Here is a 14,128-nt window from a genome sequence, read left to right as displayed (position 1 = left end):
CGTATGTTTCCGAAATTCGTTTTGAAAAAGATAACTTATTTGTTAAAAATAGTTAAAAAAAATAAATAAGTAACCAATTATACCATTTTGATTTCTTTTTAGAATTGATGCACATAAGAGAAGACCCAGTTTTGATAATCAGTGTTTGCTGTACAATAGCACGTTTTGAGCAATGCAAGGCCTCTGGTACTATCCCAAGTAGCAGACAAATAATTGTTTTGTAAAAAAGTTATATATCTCCATTTAATTTGCTCGATTTATGAATGGAAGAATGTTAGAATGGTCAAACACACCAATTTTATCAAGATTCCAATAAATAATGATATTTTATACCGTTCTTATTGTTGATTTCACATGCTATAAATTTTTGTTGCATAGGTAAACAAAGTGTGTGCGCGCATAATAGTGTCGGGTTAAACACCGTATAAAATGATGTATTCCCGTGACTGATCGAAAAAGGTGGTTATTGAAAAACGTGGTGAGGAATACATGTATGTTGTATCATTTTCATGTAGATCAGTCACTGAGTATGGTAAATGAAAGTGAATTTTAATATAAAATGCTTTATAACTTCAGTCTCTGAATACATTTAAAAAAATGACCAGAATGCAGGAGTTTACGTTTCAACATCCCCTCCCGCACATACTCCCTTCTCCACTTCGTTGCTCAATAACAATTAGTGGTTGGAATCGGTTCCCCAAAACAGAGTCGATTAATCGGAGGCCATAATCAGCGATTAATTGATTAATCAGCATTTTTAACAAAACATGAAGTTTTTAATATTTTAACCAGTTGTTTTTATATTAACATTATATTGCTATATTTTATCAAAAAGAACTTTATCATGACTATTCCTTATGTGTTTTGTGATTTAATAATGAATAAATGCTAAAACATCTTGCTTCGTGTTCGAATAAGTGAAAAATCTTGTGGCTGCAATGTTACGTACTGTGTTGAAAACGGCGTTAAACCCCAATAACAACAAGTCAACAACACATCTTGTACAGAGTGAAGAATATTACAGATTGGTAAATAAAAACAGATCTTTAAAAAGTAATTTTATTTCAAAAGAACAACTTTTATGATCATTATCAGAAGAATATGAAAATATCTACTTAAATATGGACCTTTTGATAATAGTTTCTTGACCACTTAATACAAATTCTTTTCTGACCGACATCTTGAATGAATTGCCTATACACGTCCGTATTACGATCGCTGATTGGTTTAAAGGGGTTGTTTTATCCAATAAAAAAGCTTGTTTCAGTTGAGCGGTAAACAGAAATGGTGTAGTAAATAAATTATCGAATGATCGGTACGGTAAAAAATTGAATTCGTCAACTTTTCGTCGACTCGAAATTTTCATCGTCATCGTCACGTCAGCAGAAATTCGTTGACGACGCGTCGTCGATCTGATAAATCAACTCACCACTAATAACAATCGTCTATGACAAAAATTCGCACCCCCCTTTTCGAAACCCTGGCTACGGGCCTGAACGCCTTAGTATAATTTTGATTGTATGGATAGACAAATAGTCGGACGGACACACAGATGGACAGTTAGACGTCAATGGCTATTCAAGTAAACACTTTACTTTGTTACGGGAAGTTATTAATAATAATCGGCTTATAGTGTATATAAATATTCATTACATTATACACATTCTATGTTTAAAAAGGCAAATAACTTTCAAAATTATGGAAGGGGAATAACTTTGGTAGTTGATAACGGACGATATGAATTGCCAATGCACGAGGCAAACAGCCTGCAATTTATAATGTAAATCTAAGTCTAAGTGACAAAAAGAAGAAAGCTGAGTCATGAGAAGTACACCAGCCTTGACAGTAGGACAAATTACCAGAGAGCAAACAGGGAGTAGAGGAAGAAGATGAAAAAGGCCAAGGCGGAATTTACCAACAGCAGTTAGAAGGCGTACAGCATCGTAAGTCCCTTACGTAGACCAGTCAGCCCAAGGCCATTGCTATAGCAGACGCTAACGGGGATATCTTGACTGGGAGGCGAGTGTATCGAAGTCCTAAACAGACCGAAGAGCGGACTGGATTAAGAGTTGGGCGGAGCATAGTCGAACAGATCTTCAACTGCAGAGTCCAAGGATGGCACCGATACCGCTGAGATACTAATTAGAATTACCATGGCGACCACAGCTATGGCCAGACTAAGCAGATTGTGGACAAGGAGTTCCATCAGCATCAAGTACAGGCTCTGAAAGTTTAAGTGTACGGCTGCGAAACCTGGACGCTTCACGCGGACACCGAACACAGGATACAGGCATTTGAACACAAATGTCTCCAAAGACTGCTCCGAATTACCTACATGGAGCACAAGATCAACGAGTACGTACGGAACATGATTGCAACACATGTTTGCAAACAAGAGCCCCTACTGGCTACCGTCAAACGACGAACGCTGGATTGGTTCGGACACGTCACTAGACAAGACTCTTTGTGCAAGACTGTTCTCCAGTGCACGCTAGAGGAAGGTCGACGTCGTGGCCGTCAGAAGAGAAGCGCGATGGACAATTTGAAAGAGAGGACATCTCTTCACATAGATGAATAACTCTCAGCGGTACACAACATACCTGATTGAAGGGGGATAACTGTATCGTAGTCTCGTAATGGCAAGCCCGGTCGAGGGAATGATGATGATCATCATTAGAATGTAGGAAGGACACCTGCTGGCAAGTTAGTGTCTAGGGACAGACGGACGGAAAGACGTCCACGGTGATCCGAGTATAGCCCTTTACTTTGTAACAGTTTGGGTTAATGGTTTAATACAAAAACATACGAGAAAAACAAATTGGTTTTTACAACTCAGCAAGTCCAATGATCATTATAAAAGGTAGCCGTGATATTTTATGACAAACAGTTTCACGAAGTTTTGTTTACATCATATTATAACATTGTTGATTAAGCAGATAAGAAATAAGTGGTTTACTGACCGACCAATAAACGGACAAAAACATATCAATTTATATTTCATCCTCATGGATTGTTAGTGACAGCAGATTTTTCAAATTTAAAATCCATTTCTTACAAAATTAAAACAATGATGATAGTGAGGGAGAAACGACAGAGGAATATTAACACATCATTTTTTTCATTAATATTATCTTTAACAAACGTTATCAAAGTACACCAGTCACGTTGCGTTAACAATAACATTATCATTCACGGTCAGCACAATAACCAGAACTCTATTATCTCCACACATATATGTACCAAACATAATAACTTATCAGAGAAAACACACTTTCACAAAATACGCCCTTTTTGAAGTCTGAGTTAAATTTGTCTGCCAACAATTCATTAATTTGTTGTTCAAATGATGGCACACAAAATAGTTGAAAAAACAAGAAAAGTGGCATTGTCATGAAACCCCATATTCATTATGTATTATCCGGGGATTGATACCAAACAAACTATACTGTTATTTGCATCCATCCGGTGTCTGACGAAATCATAATTTCCATGAATTCTACACGCATGTCTGTAATTTGCTTGCTATACAACTAAATTCAGATACTCAGCAGAAATAAGTTTTATATATTATTTTAAAACATGTATATTTTAAATAATACATATGTAATCTCACGTTAGGTCTGCAAGTAAGCTATCAACACACACGATCTCGTCACATTATCTGCATCTGGCCCGAAATTAAACCTCAGCATGGTCCACATGACAGCAACCTACACATCCAATTTCAATGCAATGCCTCCATCAAAACTTGTTAATGAGAAAGAAATGGTTTTCTATTTTACGAAACAGTCCCCTTAACCTGACTGGCCCTAAAAGCAATCTCAAACTGGGTCTGCAGATAGTCCATATACACACACAATTTCATTGTAACACATCATTTCACTGTTATGTTATTGAAAGAGAACCATTGTTATATTTTTAATAACAGTTACCTCTACGTAGACCAAATACAGTCCCAAGCTAGGTCTGCTTGACAGCAACTCACCTACAACATGTGAAGACCTCCATCCAAACTCAAGTCGATAATTACGTTGTGAACACGATACGCCACGTTAATTGTCGATATACTGACCGAGTTCAAAACTTGTTCAAGCGTCGTAAAAAACAAGGTCTCTATGTCAAATTAAATAAAAACTCAAGAAGTTATATTTATAGCCCAATCGTCATGAACTTGATAAGAACATTTGTTCCACTGATATCTCGTCTAAATTAAACAATGGTTCTGTTTCATTTCAAGTAGAGGCGCACCTGATCAGGGCAAATGTCCTTATGTGGCGATAGTGAAACCTTTGTTATCACTTTAATGGGCACATGTATTGTCCAACCTTCATACAAAATGTCCAATTGAAATTTCGGCCAAGTTGAAAGCTTGAAAACATAAGATAAAAAACAAGGTCATTAGGCCAAGTTTTAAGAATGCTTGTTAACACTCTAGCAGTAATATTTTACAAAAAATCTTCCTAAAACTTTGTCATACTATTTGTTCTATCTATATTTCAGCCAAGTTCAAAATGGTTCCAGTCCGTTGAAACTTGAGAAGAACATTTATTCTATTGACAGCATAGTCGAGGCTAAAAACAAACCATTCGATGAAAAACATGGCCGCCAGGGGGGCGGGTTAGTGTTCTTTACATGGTAATCATAAAATCTTGAAGTCACACTTTTCCCAATTGTCAGTAATCACGGTCAGTACATTTCTTCTAATGAAACCTTATCGTTTCGGAACATTTGAAAACATTGCCTTCAGGGGATCGGGTAGTTGTCTTTATATGGCTAAAGTGAACCTTGTGAACCCTCTATAGGTCACATTATTTGCACAATAATCACGAAACTTGCTCAGCAAATGTGTACGAATGATATTTAGGCATAAATTGAGGTGGGTCAGATTTCCTGATATGGCTATTTTGAAAACCATATGAACATTTAAAGAAGTCACATTATTTTCCGTAACGTCATGCAAATTGCCAGAGCATTTTTCTAATGATATCCAAGTTTGACATTGGTTCAGGTCCGTTGAAATGCATGGCCACAAGGAGGCGTGGCAGCCTTTCTTATATAGCGAACAAAAAACCTTGAGAAAAGTCCCATTTAATTTAATTGTTCATGACACTTATTCAGGAACATTTGCTTGTATAACATTTATTCTGCGAATTAAAACGTGTATTGGTTCGTTTAATATAACTATTGGGAGTTTATAGATTGTTATAGTCTCATCCAATATTTACAACTTTCACAATGCATATATAAAACATAAAGCTAAAGATAAAACATTGGCCATTCATAAAATGAATTAAAAGAGACTTACCCAACGCTTATCAATGTACTTTTCATGACTATCATGATTACACATGGTAAAACAATATAAATCTCCAATGTAATATGAACTTAAAATTAGTTCTCATAACATATACAGTAAAATTGCTAGCCGTAAAAAGGAGTGAAGGGAAGCAACTCAAACCATATTGTCAACCATTTTTAAGACCTAGAGAGTTACTTTTTCTTCGATTTCATTCAAATGGTCTTGCAAGCAAGTTTACTGCATTGTTATAGTCCCAGTGTATACATGTATACAATGTATTGTAAAACTGTATTTTAAGATTTCAAACACATTTTTACATTGATAAAACATCAGTAAATTGATACAGTCTCACCTATGTACTTTTAAAATGGATTTAAAATAATACATGAATATAATTATGCAATAATAGAAGACTATACTACATGTATATACATGTATATATATAATAGTTTAAAAAAAAAGAAAAAACAAAAAAGTTGATAACCTGTACTATACTGTACATTATAAAGAAGTGAAACTCCAGCTGCTGGAGCAGTATTGAATTTTCATTAAAAACAATTAGTTGGTCCTTTATTTAAGGCAAGTGACCGATTGCCCAAACACTACAAAACAGCACAATACAGCACAATACAAACCAACATAAACACAAAATATGAATAAAGCTGGGGTCACCGCCTTGGAACGGTCAATGCAAAGCATTGGGGGTTTCAACCTGGTTATAGAGCGCTCAACCTCACACTTGGCCCAGCAATATTCATAATACATTTAAGTGTAAATAAAATGTAACGTCATAGCATTGTAACTCAAATTAAACAATAATAAAAGGGAATTAAAACGCATTCAATTTAATTACTATTTAATTACTCAATTGCATTGAAGATACAAGAGTAGCAGAATTACAACTTTTTGACGAACGATCAAATAAAACTATTAACAATTGTCAACTACATTCCTTCTTTATAGAAAAGATTTGAGAATATAGAATCATATAGTTAATATCTCAGATAATCATCGCGCATATACAGGAAGAAGCAGCAATAATTGGTGTAAAAATTCCATATTACATAGCTTGGTTGTTTATGTGACTGCTAAACAAATTAAAAATAATTAAATCAAACAAGAAACGCCTATCAGAGAGAAAATATAAATAAAATGGTATATAGGTGTTTTGACAACTGAAGACAGAAATGATTTGATGTACGATTTGAGTCCAAATGTAGTTTACATGCAGATTTGTTCATACGACACAATGACACAATTTTATTCAACAGTGAAAAATGCCTATAATGTAGTATTCATGCAGATTTGTTCATACGACACAATGACACAATTTTATTCAACAGTGAAAAATGCCTATAATATCACTAATGATTCCAAATTTTAAGGGAAGAAAGATATAGTGAATCGAAAACCATCAAACACGTGTTTTTAAGTACATACGCATCGTATCCTTTTGATAAAAACAAGTTAATTAAATTGAAAAGTTTAATATGAACATTTGGTTTAACATATTTTAATTTACGGTCACGTTTCAAAACATCTCCGTAAAATGATGGATGGGAGATCCCATTATTTAAATGCCATTTTAAAGAAACATTATATTTTGAAATTAAATAACCATACTTAGAGTAAAATCTAGCACATTTATTTCTTAGGTTATGATACAAAAAGCCTTGTTTTAGCAATTTTTTAGTTAATATTAGATTACGATCATTAAAATCTTTAATACACGAACATGCTCTGGCATAACGTACCAACTGCGAAATGTCTTATTCACAGAATAAATTTTGCTTAAGAAATTTTGAGAATGCTGCTACTCTTAACGCTATACAGCATTTAGAAATTCTAAAATATTAATTAATACGACACGGCATGCATGCGGACTCTCTATTGGTGGTTACAAATTTTAAAAGTGAAATAGTGGTGGGAATAGCATACATTCTCCAACTGAACATTCTTAAAAATTTAAGAAAAAAGTCGAGTTAAAATATAGCTGAAGATCTTAAAAGTTGTTAAAATCATCTATTGTACAAGGTATTGTTTCTGACTTGTAATATGTTACAACCGGGTTTTGCTATAGTTCTAATCATATATCTGGGTATGTAAACAAAATCTTGAGTTTATCAGTATCGTTTAGTGAATGAAAGCTACAATTTACAATATTAGCCTTTTCTATTAATAAGTCTCTATCATACAAATATGTAGAGCATTCTAAGAGCACATGGGATTCTGACTCCACAGCACTAAAACATAATGGACATACTATTTCATTTTCCGGTAGATTTTCATAGCGCCCAGTTTCCAGTCTTAATGGGGCAACATCGCACCTAAACTTGGCTAAAGCCGATCTATGCGGAAATGGAAGAGTAAGTCTACAATAATGTTCAACCTGATAATGATCTGTGAAGAGCCTGTATGTTCGTAATGTATTACGTCCATTACTATTTACACCATTAACTCTCTGGGTGTGGGTGGCATTTTTGAATTAATATAGTGAGACAATACCGACTCAGAATAGTTTAGTTCATCTGGGTCGCAGATGAGCGCCTTAGGAACTTTGATCCCTTTGTTATATTAGTGTAACATTTTGGGTCGCATACCCATATTGGTTCTCATATTAAGATTGCTATACACGATGTGCAAAACAGTTGTGTTTTTTAAATTTAATTTAAAGTTATTCACTGAAAACCATCAACTTATATTAGTTAGAAAACAACTTAAATTGGGGACATTTGAAATAAGCCAAAGGCAATTACTCAGAATTGCATCGGCAAGGTAGACGGTCATCAAACTTGGTGTATATTATATGCCCACACACGTTACCATTTAGTTTCCTTTTGATCCGTCGTAAACGATATGAAACAAAAACACAATAACACACGATAAAACGCGCTATGGTAGAGGCTACTTAGGCAATCCTATTCTCATGTTAATTATAAACATACAAAATATTTAACAGATGAATATGAGAAGTGTGTATCAATATGCATATGGCACATATTTATACGCATTATATTTTTATCCCATAATTGAACGTCCACTGTTTAAATAAACATCTGATGCTTAGCTTTATTTTAGCACTGCCAGGATATAGCTGCCATGCGCCGGATTTCGCCCTCATCGTGCCGTCATGTTTAATTGTTTTTTAATACAAATTCAAACTTGGTGACTAGAATTCCACGTAAGTTGTGAATACAGATAACATTAATGACTAGCACGAACACACGAAGGCTCGAGGTTCAGGTTATCTTAAGCTCGCTAATTAAACTAAATCTACATTAACATATAATTATCTTTATTTATATCGGGGCATACCAAATTACAATTCTAATACAATTAAAATAGTATAGCGTGAACGATGTTAATATGTTACAATTATCATGCTCTTATAATTTGCTTGGTAAATGTGCTGCTTAGTTGTACATATAATGAACATGTAAAACTGATAACACAATGTGTACCTTAAAAATACGAATATGTATTATTGTATGCATTACAAAATTGTAATGTTCATTCTAAGTTACTTATTAGGCGCTTCACACGCTGTACGTGCCAGTTAGCAGCATTGTTCTTATCACACAAAAGCAACGACATCTCGTAGTAATATAACGCCCTTTGATAGTCGCCTTCCATTTCATAGAAGTGACCAAGCAAATTGACCTCTATCTCAGGGTGATGCATGTTGATTTCATTTCTTGGACCATGTGTATAAGACTCGAGTATTGCAAACGCATGTAGCTGTTTGATGCGCTCCCCTAGTCCTCCATACGTGAGATACTGTAGATAGTAGAGGAAAGGACGAGCATCCACCTCAGCGCTGTCCATCAATAGTTTATCTCCGTAGTTTCTCTGTGCAAATTCCTCTTCAGTCATACCGCGATTCATTTCAAACCACAGTATATTTGGAGCGCAGTGCGCTTCTTGTCTTATAAACCTGACACATAATGCGAATGGTGGTTCACTTAGTAGGAAGTCACAGTTATCTGAGATCATGCTGGCAAACACATTGGGATCTCTTTGTCCATGTCTATCTCTAACTGCACACACAGACTTGACCTTGCTGTGATACCTCTTCTCCACGTCCTCCAACACTCTTACCGCCGCGAGAAGATTTACAAAGCAGTGTAGTAAAGATGCCAACTTTAAACGACTAGAGGCAATATCTGATAAGACGATGTCAGTTCCATAGATAAGGAGGCTGACATCTTGCCGGCTGAAAGCAGGAGTCCCGAGTGGGACGCCGCGGTGATGCGGGAGACGCCGCAGGAGAGGAAATGTTATAATAGTATATATATATATATATATATCGATTTATCCCAAGATTTTATACAAACATCATATATCCGTAACAATATCTCTTTGACCTCATACTAATAGTAACTTCAGGTTTAATTCCCATATATATTGCAAACCAAACATAAACATGTACGGAAAGGACTATTTTTACGATTTGTGCGTAATTCAATGATTTCCCTTGCAAAAGCAAGATAAAAGGAAAATCGCATTAAAATCAAAATTAAGGGTAAAACTAGATGCATACCTGCACTTAATCTATAAAATAAAGCGATACAGTAGGGCATACTAACTATCCAGAGTCTTCTTGCATAAACTTTCTTCCTTAGGCTTATCCGAAATAGCAAAAATATGCGTATAAACAAATCGCGTAACTTACAAAAGTGCGAATAAAGCGCGTTCCGGTGCCGGACTAAATACACATTTAGGTAACTACATAACATCTACCCTGTCTGCCGGACCCCGTCCGTGGACTATAGCCATAAAGGAACCCTCTGTGCGGGCACGGATGACGGTCACTTCCGTATGTCACTGGGGCTGCTCGCCCGGGCCCGCACAGAGTGAACCTACGGTATTATCACGGCCTGAGCATAACGCGGATATGACAACCGACCTATAGTTATTCGTCGCAGGGCATAGCCAACGGGTCACTCCTGTGTGTCAGTGGGGCCCCCTGGTCTGTGCCCTGTGACGACGCCACGGACGGGCAAGGGCTGACAAGCTACACATTATAACCCAGTAAAACATCAACAACACTCTCTTACTAAAACGACGAGAGGGATTACGGTACCGAATATAACTGTCAACCAAATCATGTAATGTATCGGCCGCCTGTCTCGTTAACAACCGCGACCGTACAACATAAACGCAATTTAACCCTAAGGGCACGCTATCAGAATCAATGAAGGATAGGTACGCTTGATAAAAATAAAAACGAACATCTGTAACCACTAGGTAACGATATGGACAAACCTAAAATTCCCCCCCTTTGTAAAACAAAAAAATCGGGCTAACAGTATCCGGGTTCCGCGAGACGCTCCCCCCTGTGCTGGTCCTCGTTATTTTAGATTTTTGCCGCTGCACCCAGCACGCAGCAGCCGACGACGACGGTAGTGGGGTAAGCACGCAGACACTACACTTCCGCACAGAGACGGAAGCCGCATCAAGTGCGCACTCAGGTAACTCAATAGAGAAACCTTCAGTACAACCCCTTTAGATGTAGATATCACAACCATTTTATATATGCATTATATTTAAAAAAAATGTTGGATGGAGCGTGTCGGCTGGGGTGGTGAGGCGCCCCCCCCCCCCCCCTCGCACTGTGGCTCTGTCGACACGACCCACCCAAGATTACCAAAAAAAGAAAAATGATGATAATTAGTATATTTGTTTCTCAGTGTATAGATAGAATAACTCATTGCAGTCCATTTATTTACTAACCATTGAAATAGCCACAATAACACATAGAACTGCTGCCTCGGATATCATACATAACCCGAACCAGTAAAGCGCTCACTCTCCTAATACCAAACTACCATAACCACAGCCCATCTCTTCTATCATCAAATAAATGATCTATCAAAAACAAAGTCTGGCCCTCACAACACCACAGTGCCACAGGCAATCACCTCAGAAAGAAGAAAGAAAATCTCGAAATTGTCAAAGCCCACAAAACAAAATAGTCATCTTGGTCCATTTACACACACTCAGTCCATCTCTTCTATCATCTAGTACATGATCTGTCAAAAATCTAGTCTGACCCTCACATCAACATACAACCATTACCCAAAATAGCAACAGAGAGTGCCCAAGCTACTATAAAATATGACACAAGGCAGCAGATCTGTATATGTACCAATACTAACACTATATACTAATATGTCCTCAGCGAGAGACGCTACATGCCGTCCCTCTTGAAAGATACTGAAAAGAATGACTGTTTGCAGCTCATTGGTACACTAACCTTTATATGTTCCTATGTCGATATGCCCTAAACCAGACCACGATACTAACCTGGCATATTACACAAACACATAGGAATGCTGTCTTTGCTTTTATAAACCAGAAACACTAACGTGTGCGCTCTCCCTAATACCAAATTTACTCAAACTCAGCCCCTCTCTTCTTTCATCAAATAAATGACCTATCAAAACTAGTCTGGCCCTTACAACACCACAGTCTCACAAGACACTTAACACATCAATAAGAAAGAATTTACAAAGAGATTGTCTGCCCCCCAACAAACATAGTCCCCTTCTTCTATCATCAAATACATGATCTTTCAAAAACTAGCCTTCCCTACGCAATAACATCCCAACTATATACCAAATAAGAACAGAGAGAGCCCACGTTAGCGCAAGTTATGACACAAAACAGCAGAACTACACATGTATATAAACACCAATACTAACACTATGTACTAATATGTCCTCCGCGAGGGACGTTAAACGGGGGTGCAGTGTATCGGTGCTATACACCGGGCACTAAAAAGAACCAGTGGCGCCTCTGGAATCGGGGCGTTTCCTGTATCCTGCTCGAACCCCCACTAACACCTCTCATGGGGCGGAGAGCACAACAACCACACTTGGGTAAATGAAAGCTAGAACACAGGACATAATCTATAATACTATGAGTTTTACAAATTAACATCAAACATAAAGAAATCATATGATATATCAACGGAGTTTTTAGATCATTTATTTACTTTACCTATCCAATTATAATAGCAAATACAACATAACAGCAAAATTAATACATCCCAGCTTGATCCATGGTCTGGATGTTTGGCAGGCGGGTGGGAAAGAACGATGGTGACTCTGGGTAGGGCTTTGGATGGCTCCATGGTTGGTTCTTGACTGATTTGTTGTCGCGCGCAGCGAGTGGGTGGATGAGGGTGCTTGTCTCGGGGGTCTCCAGCGGTTGGGTGCTCGGGCCGGGGCCGTATGCGGGCGCGGGGGGGGGGGGGGGGCTCGGGCTCGCTCGGCGTGGGTGCGCTTGTGCGGGGGCGGCGGGTTCTGCGATCTGGGAACTGCAACAATATACAACCCTTCACGACTGACCGACGACCGTAAATTACCGACAGACATCTCCTCTTCCGCTCCAGACAAATGCACAACAATCACAGACCACACACTATACACCACCATACACAGATTACCACCAAGGAACCCGGAACACCCGGGCGTGGCGCTCTCATACGCGCCACCCGTAATGAGTGGGGGTGTGAGAGCGATACGTGTGTGTGTTCCGGGTCCTACGTACCGGGTGGTGTTGGGATGTGGGTCGCGTTGAGTGTCTTGTACATTAGTAATGTGCGGGACACTCGGCGGGATCCGCACCTCATCACCACCTTTAGGTAGATAGCACATTAAGGTCTCATTGGCCAACGTGCAACGAACTCTTTTAAAAATTAAAGTATTTGGCGAATACCCGGGAAGCCGGGGTAAATTTGACCTACTTTGACTCTAAAATTAATCTTTTTCCCCTGAGAGGTCACAGGGGCAGGTCGGGCTACCGTAACCTCGTGAAGAGGCCAGTAGGACCTGTAAATAAACTCTGAAACACACACGCCGGTCACGTGACCCGCCGCCATTACGGTGCTCTCAGACTTCCATTGACCTTTTCGACATTATTTTAAGGGAGACAACTCTGAGTGGATTAAGTGAGGTCGGGGGGGGGGGGGGGTACTCGATCATCTACTGCAGTGCGTCTGCATAGAGTTCTGTGTTGATGCAATTATAATTTCCCAATAATTTGCAGATATAACTTATATGGTATGATTTTTTGTAATTTGTTATGAGCTTAGTATCTTTGATTTAATTGTAGTTCATGTTTATGCTTTATTTTGATTTTATTGTGTTTAAAGTAGGTAAAAACGAAACATGCCAAAAGCGGGTGGGGTATGGAAAAATATATAATTTGTTAAGTTTGGGCAAATTAGAAGTTTGATTAGATCTACCTTTGGTAAAATACTTTTCTTTGAAATGAACAATTATTTTAAAACAGATAACTATGCTGTCTTTAAATGTTATTGAATGGTTTATTGTTATAACTTATAGAAACCTTTTTTTCAGGAACATCACAGTGTCAACAGAAGTCAGAAACTGGAATACTGTATCTCATTCTGCATGAAGCTCAAGAATTCTACACCTGGAATTTTATTAACTCTTGCAATTAATATTATACATCACCACAGTTACATAACTATCTTCTTTGAAAAAAAATAAAATAAAGATACTTCAGATGTGTGTCTACTTCATACCCTTACATTAAAAAATATCCTACACATTCAGAAATATAATAAAATGGATGGTGGTTTAAGTTGCTACACATCCAATGTTGTCATGTAGTCATTTAACACAACATGTGATGTGTTGAAATGACTATTAACACTGCTAAGAAAACATTTACTTCGAATTAAATAAAGTGTCCCTGTTCAAATGTCCATTGGCTAAATATCCATATTGGTTAAACTTTCAGCAGTATCACAGTCATCCTTAACTGGTTGTTTGTTAAGCTATCCCCATTAACTACCCG

General features: G+C 37.5%; 1 long non-coding RNA gene across 1 annotated transcript; it reads left to right on the top strand.

The window, feature by feature from the left end:
• Window positions 1–13,261: 13,261 nt before the first annotated feature.
• Window positions 13,262–13,833, top strand: LOC127864516 (uncharacterized). The gene is made up of 2 exons (XR_008042065.1): window positions 13,262–13,365; window positions 13,666–13,833. It is a non-coding gene; the product is annotated as an uncharacterized LOC127864516 (long non-coding RNA).
• The last annotated feature ends 295 nt before the right edge of the window (window positions 13,834–14,128 follow it).

This window comes from Dreissena polymorpha, chromosome 1 (assembly GCF_020536995.1).
Source record: "Dreissena polymorpha isolate Duluth1 chromosome 1, UMN_Dpol_1.0, whole genome shotgun sequence".
NCBI classification, from domain to species: domain Eukaryota; kingdom Metazoa; phylum Mollusca; class Bivalvia; order Myida; family Dreissenidae; genus Dreissena; species Dreissena polymorpha.
This window is presented reverse-complemented; position numbering and strand designations above follow the sequence as displayed.